The following is a 16,263-nucleotide window of genomic DNA, read 5'->3' as shown; positions in this document are numbered from 1 at the left end:
ACTGGGTATGAAATATATAAATGAGTATAGTGGTAATCGGATGTATGTACAGAGTATATATTGTAGTATTAATATGTACAGTGATACAGTTATAAAGACACTGGTAGTAAGTCATACTGGCCAGCAGTGTAATTTGTAAATAAGAGTAGGGATATATATATATATATATATATATATATATATATATAGTATCTACTGATATGTAAAAAGGATTATATGCAGGTATGTACAGACATATATATTAATATTTATATAGCATTATTGTACATGCTATCATACAGAGCTATATGGATAGAGTATTGATTGATTGATTGAACATTTTATTAACACATTGCAGAATGGGTACAATACAGTACGGCTCAATACACACAATTGTTAAGGGGATGCAGACCAGACAAAGACTTTCGTCTTTCAGGGTCCCCCATTTTCAATTCATCATAACATATATGACATACAGATATGACAGTACTGTTACATCCAGACATTTATGACATACCAGATCTACAAATATACAGTACTGTTTAAGAGTACAATGCCTGTCGTATAGACCCTGGTTTTGGAAACTCTGATTAATAGACAAGAGTTTCTAAAAAGAGAGTATATACATTTGAGGGGGAAGAAAGTAACTGTACATTGGAGGAGGTTGGGTAGGTGGGGGAAACTGTACATTGGAGGGGGTTGGGTAGGTGGGGTGGAAACTGTACATTGGAGGGGGTTGGGTTTGGACATTTACAGGGACCAGTTTCTAATTGCAGCCTCCCGTATGTGCTCTTTGAGAGCGGTTTTGAAGGTGGGTAGTGAGTCACATTCCTTTACAGCTTTGGGTAGTGCGTTCCACATTGATGTGGCATAATTGCGAAATGTGTTTAGTCCCTTGTTTGAGCCAAATCTGTGTTTAACATGATTTGTGGAGCTCCCTCTGGTGTTGTGGTCGTGGTATTCACTGACCTTTGGGAAGTATTTTGACATGTACATGGGTACCTTAGTGTTGTATATCTTGTAGACCAGGCCCATTGCAAGTTGCTGTACTCTGTCGTCTACTCTAAGCCATCTTAGGTTGTCAACGTGGGCAGGGGTGAGGTGGGTTTTAGGAGTAAGATTAAGCAGTAGTCTGACCAGTTTGTTTTGTGATGTTTGTAATCTTGTTTTTAGTGCCTTTGAGGTGCTTTGGTACCATGAGGTGCAGGCATAGTCGTAGTACCCTTGAATGAGTGCTCCTGTTAGAGTCTTCAGGGTATTCTTGTTTACCAGAGAGGAGATCCGGTACAAGAATCTAGTTTGTTGGTTGACTTTTTTGATTACATTGGTTGCCATTTTGTCACAGGAAAGATTTGCCTCTAGGATGGAACCTAGGTATGTAATTTCATCTTTCCTCGTGACAATATTGTCACCCACTCTAACAGAGGAAGCCGTTGGTCTTGCTGAGTTTGTTATTTGATCCGAAGAGAATGGACTCTGTTTTGCCCATGTGTAGTTTGTGTGTAGTTTGTTATCAGCGAGCCAAGTGCACATTCTGCCGAGTTCAGAGCTGAGGGTTTTTTCAACCTGTAACTTGTTCTTGTCAGAGACCAGCAGGGCTGAGTCGTCCGCGAACAGGAACAGGTTGCAGTCACAAGGTATGAGGTATACGTAGTTATGATTATTATGATTATAGTAAAATCAAGACTAGGCAAGCCTAGTTAATCCAGACCCGGATACATGCCAGTGTGGATTTATGTTTGTAACTGGTTACAGTTTATGATAGAAACTGGTGTCTATCTTCTTGTCTCTCTGGAGAAGACAATAAGCTAAAATGTAGGCGTGTTCCTTAAGGACTGGGGTGAGTTCTGTCCTTGAAGCGTTTGCAATTGAAAAGTCACTACAGTAGTGGCATCAAGGTGAGCGTTAGGTACCATATTAAAATATCCCTAAGATATAATATACTTTCTCCCTTTCCCTCCTCGTCTTCCTCTCTTTGTGTCCCCAACTCGATGATTAGGGCATTACATTTATAAATGGTAAATGGCTGCATTTATATAGAGCTTTTATCCAAAGCGCTTTACAATTTGTTCCTCACATTTTACCCATTCACTCACGGACGGCGGAGGCGACCATGCAAGGAAGGTGCCAACCTGCTCATCGGGAGCAATTAGGGGTTAAGTGTCTTGCTCAGGGACACATCGACACGCTGCCTGGGAGGAGCGGGAATCGAACAGGGAACCTCTGGATTACCAGACGACTGCTCTACCTCCTGAGCCACTGTCGCCCCCATTTTATTTTATTTTTACATTTAGTCATTTATCCAAAAAGACTGTGTCGAACTTGACTGCTACAGTCTTGAGTGCATAGTACTATACATATTAGATGAAGACGTCTTTATTTGTCATGCAGATTTAACACACACACACATGCGATGGGCGACCGACAAGAACACACACACATGCACTGATGAAATGTTCTCTGCACTTCCCATCCCGTCGTCCTTCCCCCCCCCAAGGGCAGCCGGGAGCAGACAAGGGCTGCAGCGTGCGCCGCGCCCGGGGACCAATCCAAGTGCTCCTGTCCGTTTTCGTAGCGATCTGTTGTGCCTGTTCTTCCATTGGGTTCATCTTATTGGCAGGGGAAACCCTTGTGAGCACAGGGAGAACATGCAAACTCCACACAGGACAGGCCTGGGAGATACCCAGGGGGGCGGCGTGGCTCAGGGGTAGAGTGGGTTGTCCAATGATCGTAGGGTTGGTGGCTCGAATCCCGCTCAAGCCCATGTCCATCCCACTGCCGTTGTGTCCTTGGGCAAGACACTTAACCTACTTGCCATGTATGAATGTGTATGCATGTGAATGAATGTTGGTGGTGGTCGGAGGGGCCGTAGGCGATGATTATTCGCCACGCTTCCGTGAGTCTCCCTCAGGGCAGCTCTGGCTGCAATTGTAGCTTACCACCACCGGTATGACTGTGTATGAACGAATAATGGACTCTGTGAAGCGCTCTGGGTCTCATGAAGAGCGCTATATAAATCCAAGTCATTATACCCCACCTGGGTTCCACGTAGCGAGGACAGAGAATAGCCTGCTTCTCTTTGATGACCCCCCAGGAGCTCGGATAGGAGTGGGCCTGAGGTGGCCAAAAGATGCACAGCGTAGGGGTCTTGAGGCTGTGTAGTTGGAGACCATTAACCGGAGGTAGGAGGGAGCCGTTCCCATCGCTGCATGGTATGCCAGGTCAAGGACCTTGAAGCGGATTCATGTGGCAATGGGAAGCCAGTGCAGCTCTCTAAGAAGCGGGATAACGTGGACTTTAGAGATCAGGCGGGCCGCTGCGTCCTGTATGAGTGGAAGTGGCTTGGTGGCGGTATATAGCCGGTAAACCAACAAGCAGTGCATTGCAGTATAATAATAATATAATATAATTTAGGACCTGCTCCGAGGTCATCATTTGGCACACATGCGAACCATGCATACAATGCGTATCTGCGATTAACCCATCCCGTCGTAGTCGAGGTGAGACATGACTGTTGATCGCAGGAGGAGTCGGGTGGCTTCTGTTGTCATGGAGGGGTGGATCCTTCTCACGTCGCTCAGGAAGAAGTTAGGTCTAATCCCTGTATTGACCCTGATCCTCTCGTGATGATCACATCACACACTCGATGCAGTCAAACCACCACAAACATGATGGAAAGCTGTGAACAATCCTGTTCCTACTTTATACTGGGAGCTAAATGCAGGATGATTGAGGATTAACACGGAACAGGGGGAGGTCACCGGAGCTGCTGGCCAGGGTAAATAAACATGGGTGTATAGTTACTGAAGAGTGAAGGACAGGGCCTACTGTTGCACAGTACATTGTTGCTGTCCAGCAATAGGGGAAACCACACAGATTCCTCAGTATAAATAGAAACCGTCAATGTCATCCATTCAAAATAAAGTAAAAGTATTTTATGTATTTGATATTGAATGTACTTTAAAGGGGCACTTCACAAAAAAACGATGCTGCTTTATTTTGCACATAATCTCACACTCATACATAGCCTTAGCACATAGGAGGATTATGTGGAACATTCGATTCTAGAAGAAAATAAAAATAATAAGAATAAATAAATACGAATTTATCTAATAGCAGTGAAATTTAAATGTATTGTTTCAAGTATTTCATTTAATTCAATTTAAGTATTTTTTTTTCGGCACTGTGTGCACTTTTAGTCTTTTCAGGCATCTGGCAAGTTGAATAAAACGCCTCGATCTTCTGGCGCCTCAAGGCTCCTGGCAAACAATGGCAAGTTTTACTGAGTGGATTACACACACGTTTGGGAGAGAAACACCTTGTAGTGATAAGGTACAACTGCAGTAATAATAAGATTATCGCCATCAATGGACCAGTAATAAGATTATCTTCATAGTCAATGGTGACTGTCAAGGATGGTGTGGAAGTCTAAGTATGTCTCATAATCATCCGTTGAAGCACTGACTCAGTGTCCGACTCTTAACCACCAAAACCTGCACGGACTACAACGTATGACATATATCATGCCTTGTGTACACTGCACCTTGTGTATACTGTTTCCTTTTCATAGTATATATTCAGATTCAAATCTTTTATTGCCAATTTTTCTTATTAGTTATATAATATAACTAAACATCTAAAAACATGTTCTCCCTAGCATTTAAATTTTTTTGCAGTCTGCTCCTGCCGTAATCTGTTTGTAGTTCTGTGTGCATTGTATTGTGATTCGTCTATGTGTTTTTTACCGTATTGATTGATTGTAATTAAAGCACTTTGGTCAACTTTGTTGTTTTTAAACGTGCTATATGAATAAAGTTGGATTGGATTGGATAACGAACAATAGGGCATACAGACCCTCATCTGCACCTTTGTTTACACTGTTTATTTTTCCTCAGATCTAATTGTATTGCCTATTTATGTCTTTCCATTATTACCCTGTACCTCCCCTCCCCCATGCTGCTATGACACCCAAGTGGATCAATAAAGGAACATATTATCTTAAACACAGACACACACACACACACACACACACACACACACACACACACACACACACACACATTCACAAGATTCATGACCAAGTCCACCAGAACATTCCATGTAAAGAAAGGAGTCAATCAGCACCTTTTAGACACATTCGTCATGAAAGGACTCTGACAAAAGATGAAACCTGCTGACATTTTGGTGGCGACAGTGACTCAGTCAGGAAGTCGTCTGGTAATCGGAAGGTTCCCGGCTCCGCCAACATATATACAGCAAACTGTATGTTCTTAGAAAAAGTAAAATACTCACTGGACACACATTTCTGTGTTGGTGCCGTCTTCGTTGATTTGAAGCGGGCATTTGATACTGTCAACCACCAGGTTCTATTGTCCAAACTTAGACATTTCTCTGAAAGAGCTCTCTTGTGGATGAAATCATATATATCCAGTAGAAAGCAATGTGTTTGTGTTGATGGTATCAAATCTCCCTACCTTGACTGTTATACAGGCCTTCCACAGGGTTCAAGTCTTGGGCCAATACTGTTCTCATTATTTATCAATGACCTACCTACCTGATGCATGCCAAAACACTAATGTCCAAATGTATGCTGATGACTGTGTAATCTTTACATCTGCAAAATCAATACAAGATGCCTCTGCAACTCTGACATCTGCAATGACCCATGTTCAAGACTGGCTAACAAAATCATGTATTTTACTTAAAGGGGAACTATTTTACTATTCCTAGCACTATTTGGGCAACTTTAAACAATTCCTGTCAGTCTATTGAAGACATCTGTACGTTTAAAAAAAAATGCATTGGTTTATATTTCTAATCAAGTACTCAAACCCATCATTTTTCAGCCACAAGAAATCAGGCTGTTATGGCCTGGCTCCGCCCATAAGCACTTTGAGTGACAGTCAGTCGAGAGAGAGAGAGAGAGAGAGAGAGAGAGAGAGAGAGAGAGAGAGAGAGAGAGAGAGAGAGAGAGAAAAAAAGTGTAAACACTCTGCGTGTCCTCCCGGGAGAGGGAGCCGGGAGGACACGCAGAGTGTTACAGTTCTCTCTCTCTCGGTTCGGGAGCATGGGCTGTAGCGCAGCACGGTGGTGGACTTCCTCGAGAGGGAGACACGCAGAGCGTTTACAGTTCTCTCTCGGTTCGGGAGCATGAGCTGTAGCGCAGCACGGTGGTGGACTTCCTCGAGAGGGAGAGGGAGACACGCAGAGCGTTTACAGTTCTCTCTCGGTTCGGGAGCATGAGCTGTAGCGCAGCACGGTGGTGGACTTCCTCGAGAGGGAGACACGCAGAGCGTTTACAGTTCTCTCTCGGTTCGGGAGCATGAGCTGTAGCGCAGCACGGTGGTGGACTTCCTCGAGAGGGAGAGGGAGACACGCAGAGCGTTTACAGTTCTCTGCTTCTCTCGCTCTCGCTCGGCGGGCAGCTAGAGGGGGCGGGTGTTATTATGCAAATACGCTTACGCACCATATGACGTCCCATATAGGCTAATTTTCAGATGACTCACTTGAGGGAGGGACATTATTGTGAGGGGAGAATTGGAAGAATGCGCCAAATCGAGAATTAGAGACATAGATCCTATTACTATAAGTCCACATAGCTAGAAAATAACCCTAAACACTGGAAAAGGTCATTTATAAGATAGTTCCCCTTTAACACCAAGAAAACAGTGTGTATGATGTTCACAAAGTCACCAGTAGAGGTCACTCACTCTAATGTGTTCCTGGGAGAGGCGGAGCTGGACATTGTAAATTAGTTCAAGTATCTTGGGGACTCTACATTGACCTTCAAAAGTCAAGAAAGTGACAAACACAGTCAAGTTTAACATCGAAAACTTCAGGCAGATCAGGTCCTGCCTGCCAGTTAATGCTGCAAGGATGTTTCCACATTCAATGATTTTCTCACACATTGAGTACTGTTTTATCAACTGGTCTCTTTCATATGTCACTACTCTTACACCAATAGAATTACTCTACAAAAAAGCCATAACAGTATTTGATAGGAAACCAAATTCATGTCATCACTGTAATGTTTTAGAAAAACATAACATGCTAAGTTTCGAGAATTTCCAAGTTTTCAAATATACTTGCTTCATGTACAAGGTTCTGCATGGACTTGCCCCTCCCCCATTGAATGAGTTCATCCAACAAAAAGGAGACACTGGCATTACCACCAGGGCCATCAATAGAGGGGACTGTGAGGTGCCTTTTCGGTATACTACCTTTGCAAAAACTGTGTTCTCTGTTAAAGGTGGTAACTACTGGAATAGCCTACCAGTTGTGATTAGAGAGTGCCCTACATACTCCATGTTCAAGACCCATCTTAAACTGCATCTTAACACAATAACTGCCACGCCTATATCCATCAATGTTTGATCACTGCCACCAGTCTAAGTCTATGGAGATGTTTACCTTCTTTGCAGGGCTATAACTTTTTAAATTGTATTGCTAAATTGACATTACTATGGCCCATTCAACATCGATTATCTATCGTTCAGGATGTAGGAACGTTTTACTTTTTCATTCACACATTCATACGAAAATACCGTCTAGAGTATAAATATGTTTTTATCGTTTTCTGCAGTAATTCCTAGAACGTGAGATATAGGCATAAATGCATATATTAGATTATCAAATGCCGTTTGATACCGATCCACGCTATATTAAAACTTTCAACTGTACATGGTCCTAAACGTTATGACTGATCATGTGCGGGTGAACGGGGGGGGGGGGGGGGGGTCGTTTATAATTCCGTGATCGTCGTTAAATGCTTCATGTAGTATGGGTGATATATAGATCAGAGCAGTTTGCATCGATAATAATAAACAAAAACGCTGAACATCACGGCAGCCTCCTCTTACCGTTGGGCGATGATACTGGAGCAAACAGATCCCAGTTATTTGATGGGGATCGAGGCGACCCATTTCCGGTTTGTATACTACTAATACACGCCCAAATCATGTCGATTATTGAGTTATGGCAGCGATCCATATCCACGGTGTGTGGCTAGAGTCCTGGGATGATATGCGAGTGGCCGGACGGATTTAGGAGACGCACCAATATCCAACCGGCATATCCGGTTTGGCAACTCGCCGATCATCCACCAGGTGGCAGTATTGAAGCGTTGCAGAGTTGTGCTGAGTCCCACAGCATCAGACAAGGCTCCGTGAGTGAAATATGAATACCATGGCGAAAATATGAAATATGATCAAAATAACGCCGTACGCCGTGATCTGGCAGAATTCGCATGAACTTGAAATCCGTTGTACTGCGTTTTTGGCGCAGAAAGTGTTAAAAAAAAAAAACTGTGATAATTTTTAATCTGATTTAGTTTATGTAACTTGTTTCTTGTTTTTATTGTTGTTTTTATCATTGATTGTCACAATGCTTTTACCTTAAGCAGGCTATTTATTTATTTGAAATAGTTTTGCTGTCTCCTGTTTAGGGACTACAGGTGTAAATGAGCTCTTGCTACAACCCGGCATGTTTACATTTTGTAGTTTGTACTTGATGTTCATTACCATGTGCTGTCCCTATCAAATAAACTATCAAATCAAATCCGCCTGGCAGTGTGTCGAAGTGCTCGTGAGCAAGACATGTACAAACACCTGCATGCACACACACACACACACGTGCGCGCACACACACACACACATACAAACATGCAATATTGCCTACTGTACATAACATACACATAGGTTTTTAAGAGCAGTCACCATGCAGAGTTAATTGTTTGTGTGTCAATTAGTCCTGTGTATTGTCATATCAGTTTTGTTGTAATAAGGTTATGTACATTTGTTTATGTTTTTGTTGTTTATTTTGTCCAGCATGATTGTGTACATTGTTTGTCTTTGTATTGCATGTTTTGTGTTCACGTCAACCTGCAAAGGGACTACAGATGGAAATGAGCTTATAGCTACAATCTGGCATGTTTACATATAAATGTTCATTAATGTGCATGGTCCCTATTTTCTTTTATGAATACATTGAAATTGAAGACACTTACCCCTAACTGCTCTCGATTAGCAGGTCGGCACCTTGCATGGTCGCCTCCGCTGTAGGAGTGTGAGTGAGAGTGAGTGAGTGAGTGAGAGTGAGTGAATTGGTGAATGTGAGGCATAAATTGTAAGTTGTAAACAAGTGCTTTGGGATAACAGCACTATATGAATGCAGTCCATTTACCATTTTCCTGTTAACACTTTAACTGCCGAAAACGCCGGAACTCGTCATTCATGCTCAAGTTGCCGAGGACGCCGTAACTCGTCTTTGATATCAATATTTCAAAAATCTGTGATCGAAATCATATTTCCGTTCCGGAGCCTTGACACACAGTACTGATCTCCTCTCAACCCTCTAGCGGTTCAAGAGCGCCATCTGGTGGCCGATCGGCAGATCGAAACCGGATATCAACCTTTAACCCGGCAGGACTCACTCCATATGGGGTCCGGGCACTCGCTAATGTTAGAGAGACTCTGTCTTCACACAGTGAACATCGATCGGTGGAAATAACTCGGAAAAACAACATGATTTGGACGTATATACTATTATACAACCTGGAAATAGATCGGGCATTTCCACATCCCATAATCGAAAACTGTCTACTCCACGCTGATCGCCCAACGGCCCGAGGAGACTGGGGTGAGTTTTAGCGTGTAGTATTACCGTGTTCGATATAAACTGCTATGATGAACATATGACCCACATTAGATGAATGGTATAACGTTGCCCACGGAATTATAAACGCCCCCTCGCCCATCCGGTCAACATCAGATGACGTGTAGTAAATTCTAGGAGTACGTCCAGTTGACATTTTTGATCTTGCACAGATTCCTACCAAACTGTATTTGATCATCAATATAATGCATTTGGGGCTATAAATCACGTTCTGGAGAAAGCTGCAGAAAGAGATGAAAACATACTTATACTTTAGACCATATTTTAGTATGAATATGTGAATTGTAACTGAGGGGTACAATTCCCTGACTGTATTAATAAGTATGGTATCATTAAACCACTACTGTCTTATGTACATTACTACTGGCCATACAGTACACAGGTATATGATATGAACACCTCCACAATGACACGGTTCCACAACAATATTGGGTTATAATAATATTTATTAGCAGCAATGATAGTATATAACAATACTTTACGTAGGGTCGCGCTTATAAGGCGAAAGAATGTGCGTGAGTAAATCAATAACGTAAGTCCATTATCATATTACGCAGGAGATAATGAATACCACCTGTATCTTAGGAATTATATCTATGGTACACTAGTAAGGCAGCGGGAGATACTAGTAGGGTTCCTCCGGTTGTAGGCCAGCAGGGGGAGGAAATGTTCGAATGCAAACTCTGGATCAACGGGGAATCAATAAGCTCCAGCTACGGGAGTCGGTACATTACTCCCTTGATCGGCAGACGAAAGCAGCAGCTGTAATCCAAGTATGCGTGCAGCATAGGTGAAAGCCGGCCAGCCTCTCCGAGAGACGGGCTCGAGTGATGTTCCTCACGGGTAAATCCCACACAGTAGTGGGGTGTAGACGATTCTCCTCCGCTCCAACATCCACAGGACCAAAGCAATAATCCAGCTGGAAAGGGCTCTGCATTCACCGGTGTAGATTCTCCGGTGCGCGGTACTTCACATTAACTAGGTCGAACTTGACGTTATTCCACTAAGCTCTGACACTTTACTATCCTATTCGCACGCGGTTATAAGTGCTCTATTTAGATGCACGGTTGCTCACTTCACTTGGTCGTTGACTCGTGATGAAGGCTTTACGTTTGAGGGTAACACGTTTCTAGGTTAACTTGACTTTAGGCTAAGTGCTTTAGGCTAAGTGCTGCTGTATCCACCTGCGACTTATTTATACGTACGGCGAATAATCTAGTACCAGCCTTATTCCTGTCTCGTATTCTTGCGCCGAACCGGGCATGTCCAGGCAAGCCTTGGCGGTGACTTTGAACTAGACATTGGGGGTATGGCAGTGGCGCCTAGTGGATCGCTATCCAATAGGAGAACGAAATATTATGGTCTGTACTAGGTAAAAGGGATATTCCGTGTATATGTACAAAGAATACACAAGGGATATCAGACGATATACAAATACTATGCAATATATATCAAGTAATAAATATATATATTCGGTTTAATCTGATCCTTCGTAACATGAATGAAAAAGTTTAACGTTGCTACACACCATGAACAATACATATAGGACATTGAATGGGCCCTAATAATGGCAATCTAGCAATAGAATTTAAAAAGTTATAGCCCTGCAAAGAAGGGGAACTTCTCCATGTTAAATAGAGCTGGCAAGGGATGGTATATCATGAATTTAACCTTGGGCAATCAAAGTGTTAAGAGGAAGATGTGTGTCGTCATGGTTAAGGCCTGAGACAGAATCTTTTAAGCTGATAAACAGTGCCACCATGTGGCCGACCAAGAACGTACATATCAACTGTTAACTGAACAGCCAAACGTACTGTTACTTACAGTAGGTTGTGGTCAGCCTGCAGGCTGCACTTTTGTTGCTCATTTGAGTCTCATATCTGGGTTTTTTTTCAGTGTGAACAGCACAAATCACGTAGCATCTGATCTTTTCAATTCTGATTTGGGCCACTTTCATATGTGGTCCTAAATCAGATACAGGTTTGATTTGTTTTAATTGGCTGGCCTCCACTGCACAACAACTTATAAATTAAACCATAAACTGTGACGTCAGTGTAAACTGTCATATGTCCAAATATTCATTTGCGCATCCGGGTCAGTTATGATGTGTGACCGGTTCACACTGGAATCTGATATTGGCCACATAAAAAAAAAAAAAAAAGGATATGTGAACACCCTAACCAAAAAAATCTGAATTGAGCGCTAAAGCTTGCAGTGTGAACATAGCCTAATAGTTTCTTCACTAGAAGTTTTCACTATGAAATAATGATTATAATGATGACTATTCTGATTTTGGTTTCACTCTCTCCTCTCCTCTGGTATTTCTACACCTAATGGACAGCCAAGTATGGAATTCCTAACTAAGATCATGTCTAACAACAAATAGCTACAGTAGCAGCTAAAGCTTGCAGTGTGAACGTAGCCCAAACTTCTATTGTGATAGAAAGACGTGAGACAACTTTAGAACGACTCTTTTATTTTGAAAAAAGAAAACTTTTAAGTCACTTCTAGTTTTGCTGTTTTGACACAATCATCTCCCATTTCATGTCACATATTTTTTTTCTTCTTCAATTCCCTTTTTTTTTTTAATAAATTAGAATGGTATATTATGCATGCAATACCGCATTAGCCGTTTTAAAGTTTCATCTTCCACAAAATAAATAAATAAATAAATTAACAAATAAATTAACAATCAAAAATAAAGATAAAAACACAAATTCCCCTTAAAGTTCGGATGAAGCTGTTTGGGAAGAAAAAAAAGGTTGAGAAGCCACAGCATGAAGCGATGAACACGGTTTCGCGGTTGCATAGTACACGGAGTTCCTCATTTTTAAAACAGCATGCCTTTTGTATTGCACGTTACTGAAACTTTGTACTGTATACTGGACCTGTGTTGTTGTTCAAAGTGTCCCACACGCGCGGGGGGAGGGGGGGGGGGGGGTTGTCATTTCAATGCGAGCACAAGAATACAGCGAATAGCATCTCCTCAAAGACGTTTATGTACATTATGTATTTATTATAAAAATAATCACCAGCAAATATTCATCTATGACTTCTTTTCTTCTTTTTTTCTATCGGGATAAATGTTCTTTTTGTCTTTTTCATTCCTTTTTTTTTTATCTTCCATTTTATTTGACATTTTTTACCAAAGGAAAATTCCACCCATTTCAGTGTTCACCGTGGTCACCTCAAATATTTAACCCCCATGTTGTGAAATAAAACCGGACCTAATGAAATTAGTTAAAAAAAGAAAAAAAGAAAAAGTTTGGCCACTTTTAGATCTCGTGAGACGAAAGCAAGAGAGCCAGGACAGACGTTTTGTAGAGGTCAACGAGAGAGTGACCTTTTCTTTTCTGTTGAAATGATATCCCATTCAAAGAGCAACAGCTCCTCTCTTACCTTCTCTCTGAGGGGGGGCATTCACAGAGAGAGGGCTTGTGGAGGGGGGGGGGGGGGGGGTCTATTTAATTTAAATTCAATAGCCTACGTTTGTTTGACGAGCATGGAGTGAAAAGTCAATTCATGGATTCAGTTGAGTAGTGCCTCGTAGAAAATGGTGGTGGTGGGGGGGGCGGTGTTCCTTTGACTCGTGAAAGGAGCTGACCCAAAAATGGTGTCCGGGGGTAGGGTGGGAAATGCATCTCACCACCTTGTCCGCACCCCACCCGCCACCCCACACACACCTATCCAGGGAGTGGTGGATGAACCTACCCAGGGAGCGGTGGACAAGTGTTGGTTGTGAAATCCCCCCATGATTGTCTTATGCAGCCTCGCTGAACACCTTGGTTGGTTCTTGTTCTCAAATGGACGGTAAATGGCTCTCGCCGTTCAAGTCGAGCGATGTTGCGTTTGCACGGTACACGGTGGCCAGCGTTGCTCATAAACAATAGCGTTGTGCGCCTCACGTGTCGTCTCGTGTCGTCTTCTGTTTTCAGTCCACAAACGAGTTTAGAACAAGAGACTAAACTGTGGTAAAGGAACCACCGCTACTGTGCCCTCGCCAGAACGACACGTCGCTCAGAAAAACCTGAACGTTTGCCGCAAGATCACTTCGACCGCATTTCTTTTTGCTTTGAGATCCTAAGCGAAGACATCTATTCTATCGAAGAGAAAAGGGAATCCTGGATGTGTTTTGTGTGAAGATATAGAATTCAAATGACAAAAACAAACAAAACAAAACAAAAGAAATGCAATTCACTTATGGCTGGCGTTCAAGTGAAGTTCCTGAGGTTTCAAAAGAAAAGAGACAAAAGTTGCCACGATTATGTGAAAATTGAGAATGTTCAGGAAGGCTCTCCCGTCCAGTTTTGTTTTGCGTCGACTATCTCAGTGCAATAAGACGAGACACACTTTCCAACATTCAGTACTTATAACCGAGTTTACCCTTATAACCCCCCCCCCCCCCCCCCCCCCCCCCTGCAAACTACAATTACCAGTTTGGTTGTGTGACTGCTTAGGTTTAAAAAAATATATATTTATAATAATAATAATAATAATAATAATAATAATAACAATAATAAAAAAAAAAAAAAAAAATCATGGGTGTTTCCAGACATTGTCCTCCGAGACTAAAAGGGAGGCAAATCCATTTTTTTTATTAGAATCCTACTTTTCTATCATTTCAATTCCATACCTTCACATGAATGTCTAACCTTCGAGTTTCCTTTCCCCTTCGATAGAGTAGAGAGTTCCACGTAGAACCCATGTGTACCGAGTGTGTTACAGCGGTCAGTACCGGGTGCGTTACAGCGGTCAGTACCGGGTGCGTTACAGCGGTCAGTACCGGGTGTGTTACAGCGGTCAGTACCGGGTGCTACAGCGGTCAGTACCGGGTGCGTTACAGCGGTCAGTACCGGGTGTGTTACAGCGGTCAGTACCGGGTGTGTTACAGCGGTCAGTACCGGGTGCTACAGCGGTCAGTACCGGGTGTGTTACAGCGGTCAGTACCGGGTGCTACAGCGGTCAGTACCGGGTGCGTTACAGCGGTCAGTACCGGGTGTGTTACAGCGGTCAGTACCGGGTGTGTTACAGCGGTCAGTACCGGGTGTGTTACAGCGGTCAGTACCGGGTGTGTTACAGCGGTCAGTACCGGGTGCTACAGCGGTCAGTACCGGGTGTGTTACAGCGGTCAGTACCGGGTGCTACAGCGGTCAGTACCGGGTGCGTCGCAGCGGTCAGTACCGTGCGCTGTGTCTAACGAGAAGCGATGTATCTAAACACGACGACGACGGGTACTTTATCCGGTAACCCTCAACGCTTCACCTCTCCCATGATGCATTGCGTTGCACATTCACGCTTCTGTGATATGTCTTAATATCAGAATCCTCAGAATATCACTCTTTTCATAAGAGTCACCCCCCCCCCCCCCCCCAGTATGGACAGACAAGCCCCGCCCGCCAAAAACTCCTCCCGTCAAAAGCACCATGAGGGTAAACCCACTGTCCGTCTGTAGCGTGACCAAAAACGCATGCGTCTGGAGGTGGCAGGGTGAAACGTATCCCTTATAGATGAGGTGGTTTGGTGCCAGACCGAAGTACCACAGATGACTCGCTGAAAAAATACATCCAACAACAACAACAACAACAACAACAACAACAACTCAAAGAAGTGCTAAATGGAGCCCAGTTAGGACAATATTCAGGAGTTATCCTCAATTCCACTTTTCATCGTTTAAACCCCCCAAAAAACACTGATGATCCTAAATGAATGAATGAATCATAGTGTTATCTACCGCCTGGGAGGACTCTCCGCCCTCCATGTAATCATGCGTTCCATCGAAACACCCGAACCGAATGGCACACAAACTGATACTTGTGTACTTTTTTCTTCTTCTTCTTCATCTTCGATGTATTTAGTTACAAACCTCAGGGTTCGGACCCGGGGGGGGGGGGGGGGGGCATATAATTATAGTTTGCAATCGGGGGCCATCTTTTTGTGGAGCAATGTTGTGTGCGCCCGCCGATAACATCGTCCTAAAAAAAACGTCAACGTGTTTACACTGGGATTTCTTTCTTTCTTCTTTTTATTTGTATTCGTTTTTTTTATATTGAAAAGGGAGCATGCTCTGCAGTCAGGATAAAACGCTGGCTACACAGAGGATGAACACGATGCAAAAAAAGGATCCCAATGTTTCAAAGTCAAGAGTGTCTAAAACCTCTGCAAACACCGGACGCCACACAGAGGACGGACCGACGAGAGCAGTCCCGCATACCGTTTGTCCGTTTGGTGACCGACATCTATGCGTTTATAGTTTCTTTTTTTTATTACCTCTACGAGGCTTTGACCTTAATGCTTATAAATGCAAGACAATCACTGAACAGGAGACACCCGTATCGGCCTAATCCTTCTACGCGCTTTATCCGGCGCAAGGGAGGAAGAACAGCTTCAAATCAAGACGTCATCCGAGTCCTGTTGTACCACCGCCTCGCTGTCGTGTTTCACTACGGTATCTGACAGAGAGTGACCGCCTCTATCCCTCCGAGTGCCGGCTGTTTAGAACAGAAGCAGGATCGCCACCGCTTTGCAAAAAAAAAAATGGCCGCTGAGATCTGATCTCACGCACCGTCGCGATCGGCTAACTACGATGGAAGGTCTCTACTACGCCCCCCAAAT

The sequence above is a fragment of the Notolepis coatsorum genome (genome assembly GCF_963971535.1).
Source record: "Notolepis coatsorum genome assembly, chromosome: 1".
NCBI classification, from domain to species: domain Eukaryota; kingdom Metazoa; phylum Chordata; class Actinopteri; order Aulopiformes; family Paralepididae; genus Notolepis; species Notolepis coatsorum.
The sequence above is the reverse complement of the archived record's forward strand: the minus strand, read 5'-3'. Positions refer to the sequence as shown.